The 26133-nt window shown below is 38.1% G+C and overlaps 1 long non-coding RNA gene, 3 other non-coding genes and 1 pseudogene across 13 annotated transcripts; 4 read left to right on the forward strand and 1 right to left on the reverse strand.

Moving 5' to 3' along the window:
- The first annotated feature begins 16256 nt into the window (after positions 1-16256).
- On the forward strand, positions 16257-16384 carry LOC118487779. Its single transcript, XR_004882722.1, has one exon. It is a non-coding gene; the product is annotated as a small nucleolar RNA SNORD14 (small nucleolar RNA).
- A 48-nt stretch (positions 16385-16432) lies between these two features.
- LOC118487903 lies at positions 16433-16521 on the forward strand. Its single transcript, XR_004882838.1, has one exon. It is a non-coding gene; the product is annotated as a small nucleolar RNA SNOR75 (small nucleolar RNA).
- Positions 16522-16769: 248 nt separating this feature from the next.
- On the forward strand, positions 16770-16848 carry LOC118487884 (annotated as a pseudogene).
- A 39-nt stretch (positions 16849-16887) lies between these two features.
- LOC118487887 lies at positions 16888-16989 on the forward strand. Its single transcript, XR_004882824.1, has one exon. It is a non-coding gene; the product is annotated as a small nucleolar RNA Z43 (small nucleolar RNA).
- Positions 16990-19814: 2825 nt separating this feature from the next.
- On the reverse strand, positions 19815-23868 carry LOC110910900. Of its 10 annotated transcripts, none has more exons than XR_002576566.2 (10): positions 23436-23862; positions 23275-23343; positions 23115-23176; positions 22752-22879; positions 22287-22344; positions 21346-22184; positions 20985-21041; positions 20428-20514; positions 20214-20295; positions 19815-20133 (listed from the first exon to the last, which is right to left on the reverse strand). It is a non-coding gene; the product is annotated as an uncharacterized LOC110910900 (long non-coding RNA). The 10 variants fall into 10 exon arrangements; XR_004881743.1 differs by having other exon boundaries at positions 20244-20349; XR_002576564.2 differs by having other exon boundaries at positions 20230-20349.
- Between the last annotated feature and the right edge of the window lie 2265 nt (positions 23869-26133).

Below are 26133 nucleotides of genomic sequence, written 5' to 3' on the forward strand. Positions count from 1 at the left end.
AAAGAGTTATACTCAAATTCGTATGAGAAGGGTTAAAAGCGTCAACAGTGAAGGTTAAGGCTTTCCAAATAATTAATAAACTAACCGGGGACTTTATAATGCGGGTATATAACATGAGGCCCCTATCGGTAAATAACCGAGGGCCAAACCGCAAAGTTACCCCTTCAAACCCGAAAGGTCAGGTAAATCATTACGAAAGATTTCGTTATTAATTACCGGATTCTGATAATCATGACAAAAGATTTTAAAAATCTGAAAAACAGACCTCTCGCGACCCGCGTGAAGGTTAGGCTTAAGTGTAGGCGGGCCGCGAGCCTCCTAAATTACATGCCTGATATTTGAACTTTAGGCGACCCGCGTAAAAGTGCATGGGAACTCCCATGCGGGTCGCGTAAAGTGCCCAGATGTAGAAACTTTGTAGTTTCTTGCCTTTTGAGCATTGTGAACGATCAAACCTCAATAAATGAGGCATGGGCACCCTACACTTGACCCATAACACTCTAGGCCACCTGCCCATCATCCATGGTCACTTGTAGACCAATGTGTGATGATCTTGGAGCTTGGTTTGCACTATAAATAGGCATACTTGTTCACAACTTAGAACACACCTCAAAACTCATTCATCTGATCATTCCAAGAGCTCTAAAGTGTTCCTCTGTGTTCTTAAGTCTTGCCTTAAACTTCTGTAAGTGATCTAACCCTTTGTGGTTTCACATTTCCATAGTTTTAGCCTATAAACGCAACCGTCGTAACTAACGGTTGTCATTACAATAACTTGCAAATGGTTCAGTCTTATGACGAATCAAAAGTGGTTATGAGATGGTATTTATGTGGGTAATAAACCTCTAAAAAGGTTCCCCCTGATCACCACTCTAACTATGTCAAATATCGAGTCAAACGTGCGGTTAAAAAGTCAACAGAAAGCTATTTTAGCGATTTATGCATAATCTGTAATGTATATGTTATGAAACCTGTTTTGACACTTATAAAACATGATATTAAGTATATAAACTTGTTTGCGCTCGTTTGAATCGACCATTTGCTATATTGAACCGGTTCGGAGCCGAATGTCGCAAAAGTTTGACTTTTGCTTTGACTTCAGTTCTGACCCGTTTTAGTGAGGTATAAATATACCTTAGGACTCTCTTAGGACCAGGTCACATGTTGATATAAACCTCTGTGATCGGTTCATGAGTTATCCGAGTCTTTTGCGCATTTCCGTCATTCGCCTAAAAGTTGACCGTAACGGCCTTTATAAAATAAAACGAGTATTTCGGACACGTGAACGGACCATAACCTTGCTTATTAAATTATAAGCATGTCCTTAAAGTTTCACGTCAATCCGAGGTCTAGAATGAGAGTTATGCTAAAAAGCGCAATTAAAGTAAACTTTAGTAATTAACGGCGCAATTAGCATGACGACCATCTAAACCAAGATTTCGTCACCAAAACTTTTACCCACTGTATTAAAATAATATTTTGGGAATTTTAAAGATTTTTAATAATTTTTACCTCGCTCATAACCTGCGGTTATGGCTACGGTTCGGTAAATACCGAATATGCCCTTTTCGGCCAAAACATGAGTTCTACAAGGTCTTTTGACCCGATTCCAGTTGCTACTGGTTTTTAAATAATAAATAAAGTATTTTAAGCTTTATAAGCTGTTCGGGAAACTCAGATTTCCTGTAGAACTCGAAAAGCCCTTTTAAAGTCTTTAAAATGACCGAAAAACCCCTACGGGGCATAATATTAACTTAAACTCGTTACGGGCGTCACGGGAGGTATCCTATTGATACCACAACCCGTTTAAGGCATATTGACTTAGGAAATAAGCGTTCGACTCCCATGGTTAACCGTTTCGCCTATCGCGCGCACGGTTCGGCTTATGAAACTAGTTTTCATAAATTAGCCGATACGGGTCAAATTATATTATTTGAACCCCAAAATCCAAAGTGTGAACCATTAACCCATATAAAACAAGTCTCTGAACTTGTTGGGTCAGAATCACACTCCATTCTCGGTTTTCGCCTTCTCGCGCGATTAAACCATACCTATATATATCGGAACCAACCGGTCTAGGCTACGGCCATTTTAACGACTCGTTAGGATTCTAAGAGGTTAATTAAAACCTTCGTTCCAGATTAGGAGCCCCAGTAAAAGCTATCGGTGATTTAATCCAAATTAAGGAAATATACTTGCAAAGGTAAATACTTTAACTTATTTCCCCTATATGGGCTTGGGTTACGGTATATTAATACCGCTTGATTGAGCATTATATTCTTCCATCGCTTAGGTGGTTAATTAAATAATATGATCGGCTCATTTAAACAGTTTTGTTGCTTATAAGCCTTTGGGGGGTTTAATGACCGTTGTCCCGGATATCCTTGGCATCATTTTACGAAATGGCCACGACCATCGACATCCCGGTGTAGGCGTACACCCGGTATAAAGTGTCGACATTAAATTAAAAGACGTAGCCGTTGGTTTTTATACTACGGTTTTACGCAAACGTGGTGTGTCTATAAATCTTTAACCCGGCACGACCCGGGCTACTGAACGCATAAAAGAACATGTAAAACGTTCACAAGATTTTATTATAATTTTCCCAAGTTATAAAAGAGTTTGTGCCTTGTGCATTCAAATCAATTTTAATAAACATTTTCAAATGTGTCAGTTGAATGTATTTACCAGTGTAAACTGACGTATTTTCCCCAAAAAGATTAAGTGCAGGTACCTAAACGTAAATTGGCTGGTATTAGCTCCCTAGCGTCGTGATAAGTCTCGCAAGCTTGATTGCAGTATCTGATGGAACAATATTTTATGTTTACTTACGATCCGCTGTGGATATATTCAACTTCTGTAATACATTTGATATTACAACCAGAGGTTGAAATTTATATATTTATCTTTAAGCTTCCGCTGTGCATTATATAATTGTGTGGTTTGACTATATTATTGCCAACATCGTCACGGTAATCCCCCACCGGGCCCACCGGTGAGACACGTGGAAATCGGGGTGTGACAGGTTGGTATCAGAGCCAACATTGAGTGAATTAAACACCATCCTATAGTGTTTAATCTCAATGACACAATTGCACATACTTGAGTCTAGACAAGAACTTAGGACAAATTCGGATTAATACTCCTTATTGTCTTTATTTTCGATTCGATTTTTAATAAATTTTGGAGCAGGAAAATGCCACCTGTTATATTCCGAGGAAGAGGAAGGGGAAGAAGAGGCAGAGGAGAAGTCGTGACACATCACGATAACGAAGCTGGGCCATCAGGTACAAGACATCCTTCGATGACTCGGAGCGAAGAGCCACAAAGACGAAGAGATCTTTACGAACCCGCGAGGCATTCCACTTCGCACAGCTCGACGCCATCCTACCGGCACTCCTTTGGGCCAAATTCAGAAAATGATCCCAACAACCCACAACCTTCCTTCATACCTCTACAACGTTCGGTTTCGCACCGGAATTATGACGACCCTACTCCCTACTACATAGGTCAGTTTAATCCGGCTGACTACATACAGGAACCTTCAGGCTTTGTTCCACTAGGGCCACAAGACCACTTTTCTGAAGATCCCATGGAAGAAGATGAGGATCCTACTGAACCAGCTCGTGGTACGCCCACGCATCCGATTGAAGTTTCTGATGGGTCATCCTTCCATGGAACGCCCTATCAGGGACCAGACAGTTTCCAAGCGTTGTTTGACCGACATGAGTGGTACTACACGCCACCTCAACAGACATCACAACAACCGCGACATCCACAGGATCCCTCTGAGGATTCACGCTTTGAGGCAGTTACGCCACCACCTCCGCCACCGGCGCAACCAGTAATACCTGATCCGCCAAGGCGTAGGAGGACAAATGCTCGTATGTCTACACGAGGAGGAGGGGGTATCCACTTCAGCACTCCTCGACATTCTAGTAGTAGCCACTATCCGCCACTACGAGAAGAAGGACCTTCAAGTCCTATACAGGAGGCGAACTCCGCACCAGCTGCACAAAATTCGCCACCATTTGGGTATGACCAACCCATACCTGCTTATACGGGTCCAACGGCTTACAACCCGTTCGAACCATCACAAGCACAATACAACTATGGCTATGAGCGCGACCCATATGTGGTGTCGGCAAGATATAATGCGCGCTACCCTGACGGAGCACATGGAAACATGGGACCACCTGATTACTCAGCTCATGGGTATCCAATACCTCCCAGACCTCCAGTTCCGCATCAAGCGCCACAACCACGTTTCTCTCCTCCTGAACAGGAAGAAATACTCCATCGACTAGATCGTGTGGAGAGAGAGTTCGAAGAAGAGAAAAAGAGCCACCGAGGATTTCTCAAGGGCTTGGCTAACCTACTAAAGGGCAAAAAGAAGAAACGTGACCACTAGCCCTTAATAGTTGCACTAATGTAATTTCTACTTTGAAATAAGTCCCTGCGTGGACAACTTATCGTATTTCAGTCCCTACGTGGACTTATCTTTAGTCCTTACATGGACACCCATCTTGTATTAGTCCCTACGTGGACTTGTCACTTATTTTAAACCTCTGTGGAGGTATGTACTATTTGAAAGACCCGTTTAGGGCAATATGTAATTGTATTTGAGATTTTGGAATGTATGTTATGAGTTTTGTTTTAATATATATAAAATAAATCAAAACCATTCCTTTTATATTGATCTGCCTAAATAAAGAATCTTAAAGGGTGAAACCTAGCTTGGTGTCTTTTAAGATCCAGTCAAGATGGTACGGCCTAATTGAAAAGATTCTGATTCCCTGTTAACCTCTGTACGCATGTTAACAATCATGGCAGATGTGATTCGTTAAAATCACGCACGTCATTCTTATACGATAATCCTTTAAGGATTTCAAAACCCAACTAAATGATTTATAAATCATGGGTTAAATCACCAATGAAGGTGATCAGTATTATTAAAACATCCATTAGTGATGTAGTGCCTACGGGCCAATCTTATTAAAACATCCATTAGTGATGTAGTGCCTACGGGCCAGCATTATTAAAAACATCCATTAGTGATGTAGTGCCTACGGGCCAATCTTATTAAAACATCCATTAGTGGTGTAGTGCCTACGGGCCAGTATTATTAAAACATCCATTAGTGATGTAGTGCCTACGGGCCAACCTTATTAAAACATCCATTAGAGATGTAGTGCCTACGGGCCAACCATATTAAAACATCCATTAGAGATGTAGTGCCTACGGGCCAACCTTATTTAAATATCCATTAGAGATGTAGTGCCTACGGGCCAACCATATTAAAACATCCACTAGAGATGTAGTGCCTACGGGCCAACCATATTAAAACATCCACTAGAGATGTAGTGCCTACGGGCCAACCATATTAAAAACATCCATTAGAGGTGTAGTGCCTATGGGCCGTAATAATTGTCTTATAAAGACAAAAGGCAGTGGTAGTCTATGACTCTCTGTCAGAAAGAGATAAAAGAACTACGGTTCAACTCTCTATGCCTGTGATTCTCTGAAATCTCGGCTAATATTATAAAATATCATAGTGATTAGGCTTTATGCCGCCAATACTATTTATATAGCTGAAATAGAATATATTCAAATCCTAATAATTAATGAAATAATAAGTTAACCAAATATGGTCTCTGTACCATGGTTGACAAATTGTCATAAAAGACAATTATATAATGATCGCCTAAATAAAATTTTGTTATCTTCTGTAACAGATTCAAGTTACAATGGCGGATCCCAATGGAAAGAACAGCCACACCAATGAAGATGACTATGACGATACGCCAGTGCATCTGACAGGCGCACAACTGAAGGCTCTGATTGACAATGCTGTTCAGGCAGCTATTAATCGTCAATATACTGAGTCCCAAGGCAGAACCGTGTCAAAACCACCCTCTAAACCAAAGACACACTCCAAACCACCCTCTGAACCTAAGAAAGATGACGACAAACACTCGTCCACTGAGCACAGCGTTCATCGCGATAGAGAATATACTGATGCATCCAGTGCTAAGGGTTGCACCTACAAATACTTTGTATCATGTAAGCCCCGGGAATTTACAGGGGAGAAAGGTGCTGTTGATTGTATCACCTGGCTAGATGAGATGGACACTATTGTGGACATCAGCGGGTGTGCAGCGAGGGATGTGGTGAAATATGTGTCCCAGTCTTTTAAGGGCGAGGCCCTGGCATGGTGGAGGGCGTTGGTGCAGGCATCTGGTAAGTCTGCTTTGTACAAGATGACATGGGAGGAATTTATTTCTCTCATTAAAGAAAACTATTGCCCTCAGCATGAGGTTGAGAAGATAGAGGCTGATTTTGTCTCACTGGTGATGACGAACCTGGACTGCCAGGCGTATTTGACGAGTTTCAATACCATGTCTCGTCTAGTTCCATACCTGGTGACACCAGAACCCAGAAGAATCGCCCGTTTCATTGGGGGATTAGAGCCTACAATAAAGGCTAGCGTAAAGGCTTCTCGGCCGACGACCTTTAGGTCAGTTACTGACCTCTCCTTGTCTCTAACTTTAGATGCTGTCCGTCTGAGGACACTAAGGAACAAGGAGGCTGAGAAGAGAAAACGTGAGGATGATACCTCACGAAGATCAGGGAAGAAGCACCGTGGAAACGGTGAAGGCAAGAGAGGGTCGGAGGCAGAGAAGGATGGGCAAACTGGTGAAAGGCCCAACTGCAAGATCTGCAAGAAACCCCACTCTGGGAAATGCAGATTTGCATCAAACTCACAGTCGCAATCAAAGACTCCTTCCTGTGGACTATGCAAGTCCAAGGATCATAAGACTGTGGAGTGCAAGAAAATCAAGGATGCAACCTGCTATGGTTGTAATGAAAAAGGGCACATCAAGAGTAACTGCCCAAAGTATGCCAAGAAGGCGGAAGAGACAAAGAAGTCAAATGCGAGAGTTTTTCGCATGGATGCAAAGGAAGCGGTTAAGGACGACAATGTGCTTACAGGTACTTTCCTCGTAAATAATATATTTGCAAGAGTACTATTCGATTCTGGCGCCGATAAATCCTTTGTAGACCAGAAATTTTGCCAACTACTAAATATGCCTATCAAAACCCTTGATATGAAATACGAAGTAGAGATAGCAGACGGCACGATAGAAACCGTCTCTACTATTCTAGAGGGATGTGAAATGTCCATTAGGAACCATTCTTTTCCTTTATCTCTACTTCCCTTCAAATTAGCGGGTTTTGACATTGTCCTAGGCATGGACTGGTTATCCCATAACCAGGCCCAAATCATTTGCGGTAAGAGGCATATAGTGCTAAAGACTCCGAGTGGTGAGTCACTTACCATTCGAGGAGATACGCAGTACGGGTTGCCCGAAGACGTATCTATGCTGAAAGCTTCAAGGTGTTTGAACAGAGGCTGCGTAATTTACATGGCTCAGGTGATAATTGAAGAACCAAAGCCGAAGATCGAGGATCTTCCTGTCATTTCTGAATATCCCGAGGTTTTTCCTGAAGAACTACCTGGTTTGCCACCAGATAGACAAGTGGAGTTCAGAATTGACATCATTCCTGGAGCAGCTCCGATAGCAAGATCACCTTACAGATTAGCTCCGACGGAAATGAAAGAACTGAGGACCCAGTTGGATGAACTGCTGGCGAAAGGTTTTATCAGACCTAGTTCATCTCCCTAGGGAGCTCCTGTCCTATTTGTAAAGAAGAAGGACGGATCGATGCGGTTGTGCATCGACTACCGAGAGCTGAATAAAGTGACCATAAAGAATAGATATCCTTTACCAAGGATCGATGATCTATTCGATCAGCTGCAAGGAGCAAGCTACTTCTCCAAGATCGACTTGAGGTCGTGTTATCATCAGCTAAGGGTCAGAGATGAAGATGTACACAAGACAACATTTAGGACTCGATATGGCCATTACGAGTTCCTAGTGATGCCTTTTGGGCTCACAAATGCACCGGCTGCGTTCATGGATCTCATGAATCGCGTTTGCAAGCCATACTTGGACAAATTCGTCATAGTCTTCATCGACGATATCCTTATCTATTCCAAGAACCAAGCAGACCACGAGAAGCACCTCCGTTGCATTCTCGAATTACTACAGCGTGAGAAACTCTACGCCAAATTCTCGAAATGTGAATTCTGGCTACGAGAGGTTCAATTTTTAGGTCACGTTGTAAGCGAGCGTGGTATCCAAGTGGATCCCGCTAAGGTAGAGGCGGTCATGAACTGGCAGGAGCCAAAGACGCCTACCGAAATTCGTAGTTTCCTGGGGTTAGCAGGATACTACCGAAGGTTTATTGAAAATTTTTCAAGGATTGCTGCGCCCTTGACTTCCCTAACCAAGAAGAAAGAAAAGTTCATTTGGGGCCCAAAGCAGCAAGTGTCCTTCGAAATACTGAAGCAAAAGCTAAGCAACGCACCTGTGCTGACATTACCGGAAGGTACAGATGAATTTGTAGTTTACTGCGATGCATCACACACAGGCATGGGGTGTGTGCTTATGCAGAAGGGCAAGGTGATTGCCTATGCTTCAAGGCAATTAAAGGTGCACGAAAAGAATTACACCACCCATGATTTGGAGTTGGGTGCCGTTGTATTTGCACTGAAGTTGTGGAGGCACTACCTTTATGGTATTAAATTTGTGATTTATTCTGATCACAAAAGCCTCCAGCACCTGTTCAACCAGAAGGAGTTGAACATGAGGCAGCGCCGTTGGATGGAAACCCTGAATGATTATGACTGCGAAATCAGGTATCATCCCGGCAAGGCGAATGTAGTCGCCGATGCCTTGAGCAGAAAGGAAAGGGTAAAACCCATTCGAATCAATGCCAAGAGCATTGAAGTCAAGAACAATTTAATTGAAAGGATATTAGCTGCACAGCGAGAGGCTGTGTTGGAAGCTAACTATCCAAATGAAAAGCTGGGAGTAACTGAGGAGCAGTTGACTCTTAGCAAGGATGGAATCTTGAGGCTGAACGGACGTATATGGGTTTCGATTTATGGAGGACTACGAGATGTTGTTCTCCAGGAAGCCCATAGTTCCAAATACTCAGTGCATCCTGGTGCTGATAAGATGTACCAAGACTTAAAGGCAAATTATTGGTGGATAGGCTTGAAAAAGTCTGTAGCCACCCATGTAGCAAAGTGCTTGACTTGTGCCCAAGTCAAAGCCGAGCACCAAAAGCCGTCTGGCTTGCTACAACAGCCTGAACTCCCCGAGTGGAAGTGGGAATGCGTAACTATGGATTTCATAACCAAGTTACCCAAAACCAGGAAAGGAAACGATACAATATGGGTCATAGTCGATAGGCTGACTAAATCAGCTCACTTTCTACCCATCAAGGAGACGTATAGCTCCGATATGCTAGCCCAACTTTATGTTGATAAGATTGTAGCCTTACACGGCATACCTGTTTCTATTATCTCCGACAGGGATACTAGATACACATCTCACTTCTGGAAAAGTTTCCAGCAATCTTTGGGCACGCGTTTAAACTTTAGTACGGCTTACCATCCACAGACGGACGGTCAAAGTGAGCGTACTATCCAAACGCTAGAAGACATGCTTCGTGCATGTGCGATCGATTTAGGTGGTAACTGGGATAAAAACCTACCCCTGATCGAATTCTCCTACAATAATAGCTACCACACCAGCATAAAGGCTGCGCCTTTTGAGGCACTATACGGTAGGAAATGTAGATCGCCTGTTTGTTGGGCGGAAGTAGGAAAGGTCCAATTATCAGGACCAGAGATTGTTTTCCAGACAACGGACAAGATTGTCCAGATCCGGGAACGTCTCAAGGCTGCCCGCGATAGGCAGAAGAGCTACGCTGATCCAAAGCGTAAGGATCTTCACTTCGAAGTAGGTGAAAAAGTGTTGCTTAAGGTATCACCCTGGAAGGGAGTGATGCGTTTCGGCAAGAAAGGCAAACTGAGTCCGAGATACATAGGACCTTTTGAGGTCATTGAAAGGGTCGGGTCAGTCGCCTATAAGTTGAACTTGCCTGAAGAGCTCAATGGAATTCACAATGTATTCCACATCTGCAATCTCAAAAAGTGCTTCGCCGATGAATCGTTGGTGATTCCACACACAGATGTGCATATAGATGAGAGCTTAAAATTTATAGAAAAACCTTTGTCGATTGAGGATCGACAGGTAAAGAAGCTTCGCAGAAAGCACGTACCGATTGTGAAAGTCAAATGGGATGCTCGTAGAGGTCCTGAATATACGTGGGAAGTCGAAGCTACAATGAAAGAAAAGTACCCCTATTTATTTGAGTAAATCTCGGGTCGAGATTTATTTTAAGGGGGTGAGGATGTAACACCTCGAATTTTTGTGTCCAATAATGTGTTAACACGTGTCATTTGTTTACGCGTGGCATTGATATTAAATAAAGGACCAATTTTGACAAACCTTGAAAGTATATAAATTCGAGGGTTATATATGTCAACAAGGGTAAATATACTGTATAGTAACCCTAAATAACGCTTGAACCTTCAAACGAATAAATCATAGATCGTGCGGAAACGAAACGCGGAAGAAAGTGAGAGATTACGAGCTACAGGGGTTAACTGTGTCAACATGTTTAATATTACCTCTGAGTGACCCTTTAACGTTCCCAAGACTTCGTAACAGTGTTATACGCTCACTAGAATATACTGTATAAATTCCACGAAGTTCCGTCTTAAAACGAAAGAGTTATACTCAAATTCGTATGAGAAGGGTTAAAAGCGTCAACAGTGAAGGTTAAGGCTTTCCAAATAATTAATAAACTAACCGGGGACTTTATAATGCAGGTATATAACACGAGGCCCCTATCGGTAAATAACCGAGGGCCAAACCGCAAAGTTACCCCTTCAAACCCGAAAGGTCAGGTAAATCATTACGAAAGATTTCGTTATTAATTACCGGATTATGATAATCATGACAAAAGATTTTAAAAATCTGAAAAACAGACCTCTCGCGACCCGCGTGAAGGTTAGGCTTAAGTGTAGGCGGGCCGCGAGCCTCCTAAATTACACGCCTGATATTTGAACTTTAGGCGACCCGCGTAAAAGTGCATGGGAACTCCCATGCGGGTCGCGTAAAGTGCCCAGATGCAGAAACTTTGTAGTTTCTTGCCTTTTGAGCATTGTGAACGATCAAACCTCAATAAATGAGGCATGGGCACCCTACACTTGACCCATAACACTCTAGGCCACCTGCCCATCATCCATGGTCACTTGTAGACCAATGTGTGATGATCTTGGAGCTTGGTTTGCACTATAAATAGGCATACTTGTTCACAACTTAGAACACACCTCAAAACTCATTCATCTGATCATTCCAAGAGCTCTAAAGTGTTCCTCTGTGTTCTTAAGTCTTGCCTTAAACTTCTGTAAGTGATCTAACCCTTTGTGGTTTCACATTTCCATAGTTTTAGCCTATAAACGCAACCGTCGTAACTAACGGTTGTCATTACAATAACTTGCAAATGGTTCAGTCTTATGACGAATCAAAAGTGGTTATGAGATGGTATTTATGTGGGTAATAAACCTCTAAAAAGGTTCCCCCTGATCACCACTCTAACTATGTCAAATATCGAGTCAAACGTGCGGTTAAAAAGTCAACAGAAAGCTATTTTAGCGATTTATGCATAATCTGTAATGTATATGTTATGAAACTTGTTTTGACACTTATAAAACATGATATTAAGTATATAAACTTGTTTGCGCTCGTTTGAATCGACCATTTGCTATATTGAACCGGTTCGGAGCCGAATGTCGCAAAAGTTTGACTTTTGCTTTGACTTCACTTCTGACCCGTTTTAGTGAGGTATAAATATACCTTAGGACTCTCTTAGGACCAGGTCACATGTTGATATAAACCTCTGTGATCGGTTCATGAGTTATCCGAGTCTTTTGCGCATTTCCGTCATTCGCCTAAAAGTTGACCGTAACGGCCTTTATAAAATAAAACGAGTATTTCGGACACGTGAACGGACCATAACCTTGCTTATTAAATTATAAGCATGTCCTTAAAGTTTCACGTCAATCCGAGGTCTAGAATGAGAGTTATGCTAAAAAGCGCAATTAAAGTAAACTTTAGTAATTAACGGCGCAATTAGCATGACGACCATCTAAACCAAGATTTCGTCACCAAAACTTTTACCCACTGTATTAAAATAATATTTTGGGAATTTTAAAGATTTTTAATAATTTTTACCTCGCTCATCACCTGCGGTTATGGCTACGGTTCGGTAAATACCGAATATGCCCTTTTCGGCCAAAACATGAGTTCTACAAGGTCTTTTGACCCGATTCCAGTTGCTACTGGTTTTTAAATAATAAATAAAGTATTTTAAGCTTTATAAGCTGTTCGGGAAACTCAGATTTCCTGTAGAACTCGAAAAGCCCTTTTAAAGTCTTTAAAATGACCGAAAAACCCCTACGGGGCATAATATTAACTTAAACTCGTTACGGGCGTCACGGGAGGTATCCTACTGATACCACAACCCGTTTAAGGCATATTGACTTAGGAAATAAGCGTACGACTCCCATGGTTAACCGTTTCGCCTATCGCGCGCACGGTTCGGCTTATGAAACTAGTTTTCATAAATTAGCCGATACGGGTCAAATTATATTATTTGAACCCCAAAATCCAGAGTGTGAACCATTAACCCATATAAAACAAGTCTCTGAACTTGTTGGGTCAGAATCACACTCCATTCTCGGTTTTCGCCTTCTCGCGCGATTAAACCATACCTATATATATCGGAACCAACCGGTCTAGGCTACGGCCATTTTAACGACTCGTTAGGATTCTAAGAGGTTAATTAAAACCTTCGTTCCAGATTAGGAGCCCCAGTAAAAGCTATCGGTGATTTAATCCAAATTAAGGAAATATACTTGCAAAGGTAAATACTTTAACTTATTTCCCCTATATGTGCTTGGGTTATGGTATATTAATACCGCTTGATTGAGCATTATATTCTTCCATCGCTTAGGTGGTTAATTAAATAATATGATCGGCTCATTTAAACAGTTTTGTTGCTTATAAGCCTTTGGGGGGTTTAATGACCGTTGTCCCGGATATCCTTGGCATCATTTTACGAAATGGCCACGACCATCGACATCCCGGTGTAGGCGTACACCCGGTATAAAGTGTCGACATTAAATTAAAAGACGTAGCCGTTGGTTTTTATACTACGGTTTTACGCAAACGTGGTGTGTCTATAAATCTTTAACCCGGTACGACCCGGGCTACTGAACGCATAAAAGAACATGTAAAACGTTCACAAGATTTTATTATAATTTTCCCAAGTTATAAAAGAGTTTGTGCCTTGTGCATTCAAATCAATTTTAATAAACATTTTCAAATGTGTCAGTTGAATGTATTTACCAGTGTAAACTGACGTATTTTCCCCAAAAAGATTAAGTGCAGGTACCTAAACGTAAATTGGCTGGTATTAGCTCCCTAGCGTCGTGATAAGTCTCGCAAGCTTGATTGCAGTATCTGATGGAACAATATTTTATGTTTACTTACGATCCGCTGTGGATATATTCAACTTCTGTAATACATTTGATATTACAACCAGAGGTTGAAATTTATATATTTATCTTTAAGCTTCCGCTGTGCATTATATAATTGTGTGGTTTGACTATATTATTGCCAACATCGTCACGGTAATCCCCCACCGGGCCCACCGGTGAGACACGTGGAAATCGGGGTGTGACAGCTCATCACGACCACCGCCGCACCATGGAATCACCAGCCAGCGTGGTTGCGACTGCCACAACGGGCTCACCACCGGCCACCGCCGCACATGGAATCACCAGCTCCGGTACTAGAGAGATAGAAAGAGAGTCATGGGAGAGGAGAGGAAACCTATCGGTTTCAGAGCACCGGCAACGAAGAAACAGTGATGGAACCCATGGCCCTAGAAATCCGGTGGTGTTTCTGAAACTTGCTTCAAAAATTTGTCGATTACCTTCATCTTCTCCAAACAAACGTTCGACAGTGAACGCTTCAGAAATGTCGATTACCTTCAGAAATTTGTCAATTGGAGGTTGGGGAGATTTGGAGGGGAGACGAGTTGGGGAGATTTGTAGGTGGTGGTAGGTGGGTGCCAAACGTTTTCTAGAGAGAGAGAAGAGAAAAATGATAAGGCTGATGTATGGTTAGAGAAATGATAAAGTTGACAATTTAAATAGATTGTGGTAAAAACACGTAAATGCCCTCATGTGCAAGGCACATGCCATACTTAACTGAAAATTTTAATTTGGTTGGTGCTAAAGGACGTAGAGTGTAATAACTTTTTCAAATAAAGGACCGAGACTGTAATTATTAAAGTTCAAGGTTATCCATTGCAATCTGATACAAACATAAAGGACGAAAAGTGTAATTTACCCTAAAAAAATTAAACGCCGTATGATAAAGTAAAAAGGGCCATAATATGATTTTCGTAAAAATAATTTACTTTTAACGGATTAAGATCAAATACAAAGGAAAAATAAATAAGAAGGGTAAGAAAAATTTTGGTCCATTGATCTAATATTTGGAGGGTTGAGATTAGTTTTAAATAAAAGAAGATAATGGAAGGGTATAGAAGGAATCATACATTTATTTACTTTCTCTCTCCACATGCAAGACACATGTCAATTCCTCATATCAATTTAAAACGTCCATAACTTTTTCATACGACATTTTTTTTAAAAAAAAAAAAGTTCACCATAGAAACAACCGTTTTTTATCTTTAATATGAGTATTATATTGCTATATAAAAATAAAATAAAAAAATTATCTTTACTGGTTTTTTTTTCATTGTGTTAAAGGTTCAGATCATTGTGTCTTTTAACTGGGTTTTCTTGATTACGTTTTTACTAGAACTTCTATACATTGTGTTATTATCAAAACTTATAACACAATGTTAATTTGGGTTCACGCTACTGCGTTTTTATCAAAACTTATAACACAATTTATGACACAATAAAGATTGTGTTATATTTGGGTACTCTATATATTGTGTTATAGGTTCTGGTCATTGTGTTTATTCTGCTATCCATTGTGTTTTAATTTATTGTTTATTGTGTATTAGTCTGTTTTCTATTGTATTTTAGTGTGTTGTCCATTGTGTCTTTTATTTGCTCTAAGTAATTGTGTCATTTATCTGTCGTCATCAATAGCGTTTTTAGTCTACATTCCATTGTGTTTTTAGTTTGATACTCATTGTGTTTAACGTTATGTCAACTGTGTCTTTTATCTGCTGTCATCGATTGTGTTTTTTGTCTACTTTCCATTGTGTTTTTAGTTTAATAGTCATTGTGTTTTACTTTATGTCCACTGTGTCTTTTATCTGTTATCATTGATTGTATTTTTTAGTCTACTTTCCATTGCGTTTTTAGTTTGATACTCATTGTGTTTTATGTTATGTCCATTGTGTAATACGCAACTTGGTTTTCTCATATTAAATATAAAAAGACGCTCGATTTTATGGTATAATTTTTTTTAAAAACAAACGACGTATAAAAAAAATACAGACGTTTAAAAAATAATATTAGGAAATAGCATGTGCATAATCTTTTTATTCTCTTTGACAAAATTAACTTGTTCCTTTGATTTCTTTATCAGAGTATGTGTAGTGGGGCGTTATATGCCCTCATAAAGCCCCTATAAAGCCCCACACACCAGTACGAGGGGCTTTATGAGACAAAAAAAAGTGGGTGGTGTTATATATATGACGCCTGATGGGGGAGGGGATTTCAAAAATGGACCAATAAAAAAAAGCAAGTGTTTTTTTAATTAATTAATAAAATTGAAAATTAATAATTAGGTAATGATAGGTAGGCTTTATGACTACGGACTCTAGTGATATAACGCCGCACAAAGCCCCTGTGTGATGTGGCACGACACGTGTCGCATAACGCCACACAAGGGGCTTTATGACTACGGATGGCCTCAACACTTTCACTTAGCTTCTTAACCCTACTTTTAACATATTTTTGCCGTAGTCACCCGTAACAAAAAATCGGCGGCGTGAATATTCCAACAAACCCTAATTCTCAAAACCCCTGTCTATATAACACCACCATTGTTCTTGTACTTTTAATCCATCCAAACAACCATTCACCATCCAACCTTCGCCAGGCTTGAGTGTTGCTCCATCCTTCCTTCCTTTGATATCTGAGATCCTCCTCTTTTTTTTTTAATGTGTATATATATATATTTTTCAATTTTATTTTTATTTGTTTTTCATGTGTAAGAAACTGGTGATGATAATCTTAAGGCTTGTTTCTCAGAAACATTCGCAGTGGCCGACTAAGAGCTTTCGCCTTCGCCAGGCTTGAGAGCTTGTGCTGTCTTGCTCCTTCCTTCCTTGGATGTCTGAACTTTCAATATATATATATATATTATTTATTTATGGAGATTAAGTGTGGGTTTCTCAATGATGATTTCAATAGATGACGAGTCTGATGTAATATCCATTCCATTCATTATGAAGACGAATCGAGGCATTTGTCTGAGAGCCAACCCATATACTCACCCCCTTTGTTTTTCATTTTTTAAAAAATTTTTGCTAATTAATTTTGATTTTTTTTAATGGCCGATGATTAAATTCAAATTAATGACAAGCATATGTCTGAATAAATAAATGTTGTTAATCTCCTCAATGAGGCCACATTCATTTTGAATTTTTGATGCCGATGAGAAATAGATTTTTATTTTTATTTTTTTAAATAAATTTATGGTTTTTGATTTAATTGTTGATGATTTTGAGGAGTTCAGATGATGATCAATTGCATAGTTCAAATGAATGTTTGTGATTAGAAAAGTTTTAGTCTTTCCGATGAACTCACATTTTTTTTATGTTTTTTAATTTAATAATGATTTAGTGGGATAATGACGACTCCATGTGATAAGGTCTCGTTCGACGTAATGGTGATTAACAGTCACCTTGCCGACCATCCTGTTATATCACCACCCATAAACTGAATCCCACATTATTATTATTATTATTTTTATTTATGTTGTAAATCATTTGGGTTTATTCAACTGTATTTTCCTTTCCTCTCCACCTGTTGGAGTAGTTCGTTTATTTTTTTATTTTTAAAAATTATTCATAATAATTAATTAAAACATAAAACATAACTACAAACTAGAAATTACATGGCTAATTATATATTTTCTAATTGTGTACTCTTCGAACTTGTCAGCCAACACAGACGTTGTGGCGGCTATCTTATCTTTCCTTTGTAGTCTTTATGGTGCTGGGTTTTCGTTTATGTTCGGTATAGAACTAGTGAATTTAGTTCTAGGTGTACCCGTATGGTAGTTATCCGAATCCGGTAGTTTCTCGAATTCGATTCAATATTTTGATTGGAAATAACTAAGCCCATTTTCATTTTCATGACGTAAAGATCGTCACACCCGCTACTCCATAAATGATTTTATATATTATAAGAAATGTAAACCTAAAGATATAAACAAAGATAAAGAATATAACAAATAAGAAGTTAAAGATATAAATAAAAATAAACAAATATATAAAGCTAAAAAAATTATACCGCTTGATGCCACAAAGGCCTTTGAAGTTGTTCAATTTACCCGTTCAAATACTTGATCAACTATTCGGGTGCTTCTGCCAACTGTCTCGTTGTAACGGTCAAGAATTTGTCTCGATCCAAAAACCTTCACGTTTTTGTTGACTGCCTTGTTCCTAATTTAACGAACGAAGAACTCTTTGCTAATGCCTCTTGTTTTTTCGTCCAATCTTGGCCGTTTTCATGAAGTTAAGATCGTCACACCTACTACTCCATCTTTCCTCCCTTGCTTCTCCGTTCATTTGTTCCACAAACATTTTCATCTTCATCTTCATATTTGTCTTCGTCAAGATCTTCATCTCCATCCAAATTACGTTGTTCTTGTGTTTTGGACACAACTTCTTAGTTGGTGTCGTTGTAAATCGGTAGCGAGCGTTCAACATTCTCTTGTGGTGATTGAATTGGTGGGCTCCTGTATACAAACGGGTCGAATCCAGTTTGCGCTTCCATGGAAAATTCGAACCGATTGGATGCGGCCATTGTTGGAACTTGTGGGTGTGAAAATATTTGTGGTGGAAAATTTGGTTGAGGTTAGGTGTAAAAAGTCGGTTGTGAAGCTTAGGAGTAAAAAAGTTGAGGGTGTGGTGTATACCCGAGTGGGGATAGAATCTTCGACCGCTCGAACCGCGTTGCCTCATGTCCAAGATGTGTCCCCTCGGGTTTGAACCCGATCCTCGACTGATTGTAGAACCTTTTTTGGTGGCATCAACTTTTTTTTATCTATTGTGTGTTTGGTTTATATTGTTTGGTCTGTGAATGGTTGTGTTTAAATAATAAAATGTAATTTTTTTATTAAGTGAAATGGCATTATAGCCATTCGTGATGTCCCCAACTGTCAATAAAAGAAGATTTCTGCGGTGAATGATCCCCGCCCATTCAACATCACCGGGTTTGGCAGCGGTGTTCCTGCCCGGTGACAAGTCACCGTTTGCATTTCTCGGATGACGCCCCATATACCCTAATAAAAAATAAGTGCCTTAAAGTGCATTATTAAAAATACCCCACGATTTGTAAGGCGCATTGCATATTGCTTTCCACCATTGTGTGCAAGTATCCATCCATCTAGTTCATGTCACTGAAGCCACCATTGATACACCTGTGGATTATTGACATGATAAAGAAACCAAACCAATATGATGAGTTTTCAGTAACATATGTGAAAATCACGTTGATCTAACCAAGGAGATCCTTCTTAGGAACCCTATCAGAAATATCTCTCCTCTATCTTCCAACACATTTCTTTCTCAGATCATGCGCAGTGGGCGTAATTTTTTCAAAATTTGCCCTCAATCACGCCCAAACACGCCCCCTCCCCACCCCCTGGGCATTATTGGGCGTTATTGATATAAAAATTCCCCCTAGGCGTTTTTTAAATAACACTATGTCCAAATTTGAAGGACCAATCACATTTAATCTTCCTTTTTCTTGGCCAATAGTTTTTTTTGTTGGGTTTTTTATTTTTATTTAATTCTCTACACCCTTTTAACATAATACCCACATCGACACTACACCCATTTTAGAAAAACGACCAATAATGTCCCTTGCTGACTGTACTGCCACATGGCGGAAAACGCCAAGGGTGGAGACATTATTCACCCTTACCACTACGCATTGTCTCATGTTGAAAAATATCCTTTCACATTGTCATATCATTACATCAAATACGGCAAGCTCTCAAGTTTAAACAAAACAATCAATAAACATAAATAAATAATCATCTAATAGCCTTCAACTCCATATCGAGTAACTTGCTATAAAGCATAAATGCACATGAATACTAAAACATTTGAAGAAAACGTATTAATTCAACTACACGTCAATCATGCGTGTTAATATCAGTCATATAGCCAGGAAATATTATACGGACACAAGACTACATCAAGACCTGCTATGACGTCACACTCACAGATTCCTATAATAATACTAGTTTAATACCCGTCCGTTGGACGGGTTACGCTAAGGTAACAAACAAAGATAATGTATATTGATGGTGTTTTGGTTTGCTTCTCCTTTTCCTCTTTTCCATCTCCTATTTGAAAAAATTACAACGATCTAACTTTTCTTTTTCTTCTTTTCAAACCACTGAAACGCATTCTCAAAACACATTATCCAAACACTACAAAAAATGACATATTAACTTTTAAGAAGTCAAAAACTTAAAAGCAACTCAAAATAAACAATCCCAAACACCCACTTTAGGTGAACACAAGTCTAAACAACATTATAAACAAAAGCACCATTTTTAATTTATAAAAGGAAAACCTACGTGAACAGTGTACAACCACAAACAGTATAAAATAAAACTGATAGAGAGATAAAACATGAAATACTGTCATTTTAATGCAAAAGTAAATGGTAGGCAGCACTGAGGGAAAGTGTTATAAACAATCAAACGTGGTTTATTGCCTCAATTTTTTCGGCTTTTGGATCGTCCTCTTCAACCTCAAAGATAGCCTCTTTTCGACTTGTTGAGTTGATGCATGGTGCCCATTTGTCAAATTTGGTGTATTTTTTACATCGTCTACGTCTACTGAGGCAACCTGATGGTTCACATCAACAACAATCTGAAAGTTAAGTATGAGAGTAAGGAATACAAAGTATAGATATAAAGTTTGTTTACATGTAAAAACAAATACAAATTCTTGCTGACTTGTTGGATTGTGGACATCTGATGAATTTAGTGTACATCTAGCATCATCTACCTGGTAACATTTAGAAATGTCAGCGTCGACCTCATGTTCCAAATTATCAACCACCTAAAGTTGTTACACAAATTTGAGTGGAAGGAATATAAAGTATATACACAAAGGTTGTTTAGATGTAAAAACAATTACCGATGACATATTTTCTTCTTGCTGAGTTGTCGTCTGGTCCGCATCTGACAAATTTGGTGTATCTTTGGGATCGTTTCTTAGGGGAGACTGAGAAATGTCATAATCCGATAGACGGGTATTTTAATGTATTAATGGCAAAATTATCTTTCTTTGGATTCTAAACCAAAATAGTTTATGTTTAAGATAAAAGCACAGCTCATTTAACTTGACCCTTTTCATATAACTTTTTAGTTTTATACCCGTCCGCTAGTCGGGAAGTTTAATTTCATAACCATCTTTATTTAAATATAAAAGAATAAAAACACAACGAAATTTTATACCCAACATTGAAACATTTAAATACAATCAAAGAATAGAAAAAACTATATACAAAAGAGGGATTAAGGGATTATTGTCGAAAAAAGATATTCAAGAAACTCTATATTAAACTCGATCCACATATTTGGCTATATAGTGATTGGCCTATCCATCACCCGTGTAACAATTTAACCCATGTACATGTTTAAATCTGAATTAAGATGAAATTGCGACTTCTGATTAAAAGGTGAAATGCATACGGAATCACTGCAGATTGATGCGGTTGTATAAATGTGTTCCAATTCGGCTGGTGGTACCTACATGCAATTTAATTAGTTTCGTAAAATCATTGATATATATTTCAGTAAGTAATCGTGTAAAATGAGAAGGTATGTTTTTATAGTATTATCCCATAATTTTATCTAACATTGGGATATTAGTGAGACAATATTTTGTGAACACATTGACACTTTTTTTTAGAAGATAAAAAAATTTTTGGCCAAAAAGGTGCCACGAGTCAACACAACGGGCCTGGCCCGTATGACCCGTTACCCAACTTACATGACCCGCCTGTGTATGCCACCTATTTTAGCTACAAATGTATGAATGCATAAAACATACCTAGTAACCTTTATACTTGATCAGCTCTTTCAACCGATCCATAACGAACAGGAATCCTTCATTGTCAAAGTAACAAAGATCACCGGTTCTTACTTCTTGGCCATCCATCTGAGTCAATCACTGTATCTAAAACTACTTTATAATCAGTGGCGGAGCTTGACCAACAGTTTCGGGGGGCAGAAAGTCATGGGACCCAATTTATATATTGTATAAATATTTAGACAATAATTGAGGGATCCTTTAAAATTTTCGACGAGAAATCAAAAATTTTGCACTTTCCATGAGTCAAGCCCATGACCTCCAGGTCTCATACTAATAACCTTACAGTTGCTCCAATGTTTGGCCCATTTAAAATTTTATATTAAAAATATCGTAAATAAGATAGAAGTAGATTCTTCTTATTTTTTATCCTCATGGCAGCAAAATCCAAAATAATGACATGCATATCATTTAATTAACTACAATTTGCCACATAGTTGTGATTATTTGTAATTGTGTCTAGTAAATATTAATATAATATATATGAAATAATCAAACATGACAAAAGAATACATATCTATTTCAGGACTGTGAGTTTTCTAAATGTAGCCATATAACCACTGGGTGTCAGCCCAGTAGCCAGCCTCACCCACACAAATCGTGGGGACCCGGGTTCTACTCCGGTCGATTACCAAAAAACCTATGGTCCACTCGATGGCTGGGGATTCACCGCCAGTTAGGTATGGGGCTATCGTGCTCGGGAGGGAGAACCCTCCCGCGATCGGGGGTACCGTTCAATTACCCTTTTTTTAAATGCATGCCCATTAGCTAAAATCTGCAACATATATGTAATCACGTACCTGAAATTTATTTAGAAACAGATAAAAACAATATAAACAAACAAATTGCACTATCAACATTAAGAATGAATCAAAAACAAAATTTTGGAAGCAAATACACACCCATGTTCCATCTTTGGTTGAGAATACTTTTGAGTGCAGAACCCTGTCAACGGCGATTCTGGACAAAAGGCATAAGATTATTTTTTATTGCAAGAGGATCTTCACCAACATATCCACTTAGATGTGCCCCCACTAGGTTGACATACAGTAACATTATATTTTTCCATCCAGAATCCAAAGGATATGTATATCACAAAAAATATCCTCAATCATGAGTTGGATGTATTATAATGATTAGTCTCATACTTAATACGAATATATAAGGGATTCTACAGAAACACTTAAATATGAAAACACTATTTATTGAAAATAAAAGGGGCCATAGATAATAATAAGTTTTGTTGCAACAGGTATGAAAATAATCATTCAAACACAGCTTTATGCATAGAAATGTTTTCAAATATCCCATTTTACATGGAATGGATCATTTCAAGAATATTAAAAGCAATACGAAATGTTTGATACCTTGGTTCGTCCACATGGGTTGGCTACAGACAAGGGGAATTCTTCTATGCACGGTACCTCCTTTGATGACCATAAAATCCCATCTTGAATTCAAGGGCTAGGTGATACTGTTGTAGATGTAACCTTAACTGTCAAACACATTTAAAAGCACTAATTTATGTGATTGCGATTAACATTAAAGAACAACAATCAGCTCACTACTCAAATCTCATAAAAAAAATAGCATAACAGAAAAAAAAAACATTTTCATGACAACATTTAGATCCAATGTGATCCCAAATTCTGCAATACAGAGCAACCCCCCCACCCCCCCCCCCCCCCCCCCCAAAAAAAAAAAAAAAACCTTGAAATCAATTGGAGTACCTTTGTTCGATCTCACAGTTGGGAGGCGGTGGTGTCCTTGAAAAGAAATTGGCAATGATTATCTGGTTATCTCATTTCTAAACATTCAGAATCACACATATGAAAAGAAAAATTCAACCTAATATGAATTCGAATATACATGATAAAAGCAGATCATTACATCTATAGAGGTGAGATGAGATGAAACTTCAACAATTAGATGTTCTCTCTGCAATTTCATCTTCCAACGCTGCAAACAAAACAAATAAAAATTGAAAATTAACAGTGTTAGGGTTTTAAACGAACGGTAACTGATGATCAGAGTGAAATAGCGATCATTACCGGCTTCATATGGAACTGCCCATGTTGGTTTATTTGTCGCTGGAGAGATGAAAGGAAGGGTTTGTTTGTTTGTTTGGTGATTTGTATTATAACGGAAACCAACCGGAGATTGAACGGAGAAGATGAGAAAATAGGTAAGGGTTTACCAATCGGTTGTTGGTACGGCTCCTCCAATGGATTGTTGATGAAATCGAACTACTCCACTGGCTCGTAAAGTTGGATGTATTTTGAATAGCGGGGAATAATTGAAGAATGTAAATCTGAGAATGGGAATGGAAGGTTTGGGGACGATCTATAAATAACCTACAGGAGGTGCGGTTGTAGTACCAATGATTTAGGAGGAGAAAAAGGATAGTGGGGTGAACCGACAGAAACAAACTGCCCACAACCCTAGGAACCATACGTGGGAACATGGGGATGAAAGCCAAAGAAACCGAGCGTAACTTTTGTGACAGCGGTTAAAGAAAGAGAGTTTAAACGGACAGGATTTCATTTCAGCAAGATCTAAGGGCTAAGAATGATTTGAGAAGTAACTCCCACTTAATGGGTTCCATATATATATATAACTAGCCATCAATCAATTACCATTAATCATCAAACATTCAACATTAAACTTTAACTAAAACGTCAATTGTATAACCGCAATTAAAATATGTAACAACTAATTAAAGAAGTCATATAATGTATAAGGTAATTAAAATACATAACAACTAATTAAAGAAGTCATATAATGGAACATGCATATCAACCCAAAATAGTGAAAATTGTAAACTTGGGCATCTAAACTGTTGGCAACATACAATTTAACCCTAAACGCTTAGACAAATGGTCAACGACTCATATAAATCGTGTCAGCATTTTGTTCCTACACCCAGCGAAATGTAGGACTTTTTGTTGGTGAATATGCCAACGAAATGTAACTTTTCATTCGGGCAACATATCAACTCCACAACATACATTTCACTATATTAATATTTTGCTGACCAGATATTTGGCTAACTAGTACATTTCATCAGGGATATACAACAGTGGCAAAAAGTACCTAAAAACCCTAGATTGCAACAATGGGGGATGTGATCAAATGGTGGTTGTGATGTAATGTCGCTCTGTTCGACATCAAGGTCCTAAATTTTTCGTTGGAAACGCATTAGAATCATTCCATGCATCGAACATAAAAATATGTAAACTTTAATGCGATTCTTACCTTTTTTTTGTTGTAAAAGCCTTACCAAAGGCTGCAAACCCTTCAAAACCAGTGAGAACTCACGAGAAACCAGGTAGCTTCAATCCTAAACGAACAAACCGACTTGATACCATCAATCCTCAAGGTAAAACACACAACCCGTGAGATCTAGAGTTCGTTTCATGGTTTCTCTCTCTACCTTCTCTCGCCTCATTTCCGCATTATGGTTTCCTCACTTTACCATTTGCCCTTCATGAGCTTGCTGTGTAATAAGCCCAAGTATTGGCTTTTTATTCATAACTCATTTAAGCGCATTCCATAACTTATTCTTTTTAAAAATTGGAGTGTTACATTTTACCTCATTGACCAAATAGAATCGAACACGAAGAAACCCTATAAAATCAAACCTTTGTTGAACCTCGTAACTAGTCTAAAAGAATGGATTCAGACAACACTTTGTTGATTAAAATCGATTTAGAATAGAAGGCATGGCAGGGCAATTCTTTGTTGATTCCATGAAATTGGATCATCACTTTTGTAATTGGAGGGGGCAATTGAACGAAGAGTTTTTTTATTTACTTACTAGGTTAAAATCACGTTTATTACACGGGTTGCATAAATATGATTTTATATAATAAATGATAAAACGATATATTTTTTAAAAAAATCGTATATTGCACATGTTGAATAAAATATAATGTCATATGTTAATACAAACAGTTATCAAGATTTATCTTTTAGAAATGAACATAGATATACTATTTACTTATTATAACATTTTACTTTTCTTTTATTTTCATAAATGTAATTTAATAAATAATAAATATATATATATATATATATATATATATATATATAAAACTCATATATTGCACGTATTTAATAACATATAATGTCATATGTTAATACATACCGTCATCAAGATTTATCTTTTAAAAATAAACTTTAATGTATTATTTACTTATTATAACATTTTACTTTGTTAAATATGTATTCTTCACTAATTTTTTGTTTAAAATTATTATTATTATTATTATTATTATTATTTAAGATGATCATAAAAAAATAAACGTTTATATTCTTATCTAAATTTTTGTTTAAAATTATTATTATTATTATTATTGTTATTATTATTATTATTATTATTATTATTATTATTATTTAATACGATTTTAATTAAAACAAATGTTTATCCTTATCTATATATTTATTCTTATCTAATATTTTTGTTTAAAATTATTATTATTATTATTATTATTATTATTATTTAATATGAGATAAATAGGAAAATAATGTGAGAAAACATCAGGAAGTGACACACACGTGTCCAAAAAAGATTTTCATTTATTAGTATAGAAAGATTTGTTTTAATCTATTTTGAATAGTTTTTTTTTTTTCTTTCCTAACTACACATTTTGATAAATAAGTTTTCCAACTACATTTTATAAAAAAACTCACTTGTTAGTGGTTTGAAAGTGTTTTCCATTCTTCACTTTTGTTATTGTTGTAGTTGAT

Source organism: Helianthus annuus, chromosome 15 (genome assembly GCF_002127325.2).
Source record: "Helianthus annuus cultivar XRQ/B chromosome 15, HanXRQr2.0-SUNRISE, whole genome shotgun sequence".
NCBI lineage: Eukaryota > Viridiplantae > Streptophyta > Magnoliopsida > Asterales > Asteraceae > Helianthus > Helianthus annuus.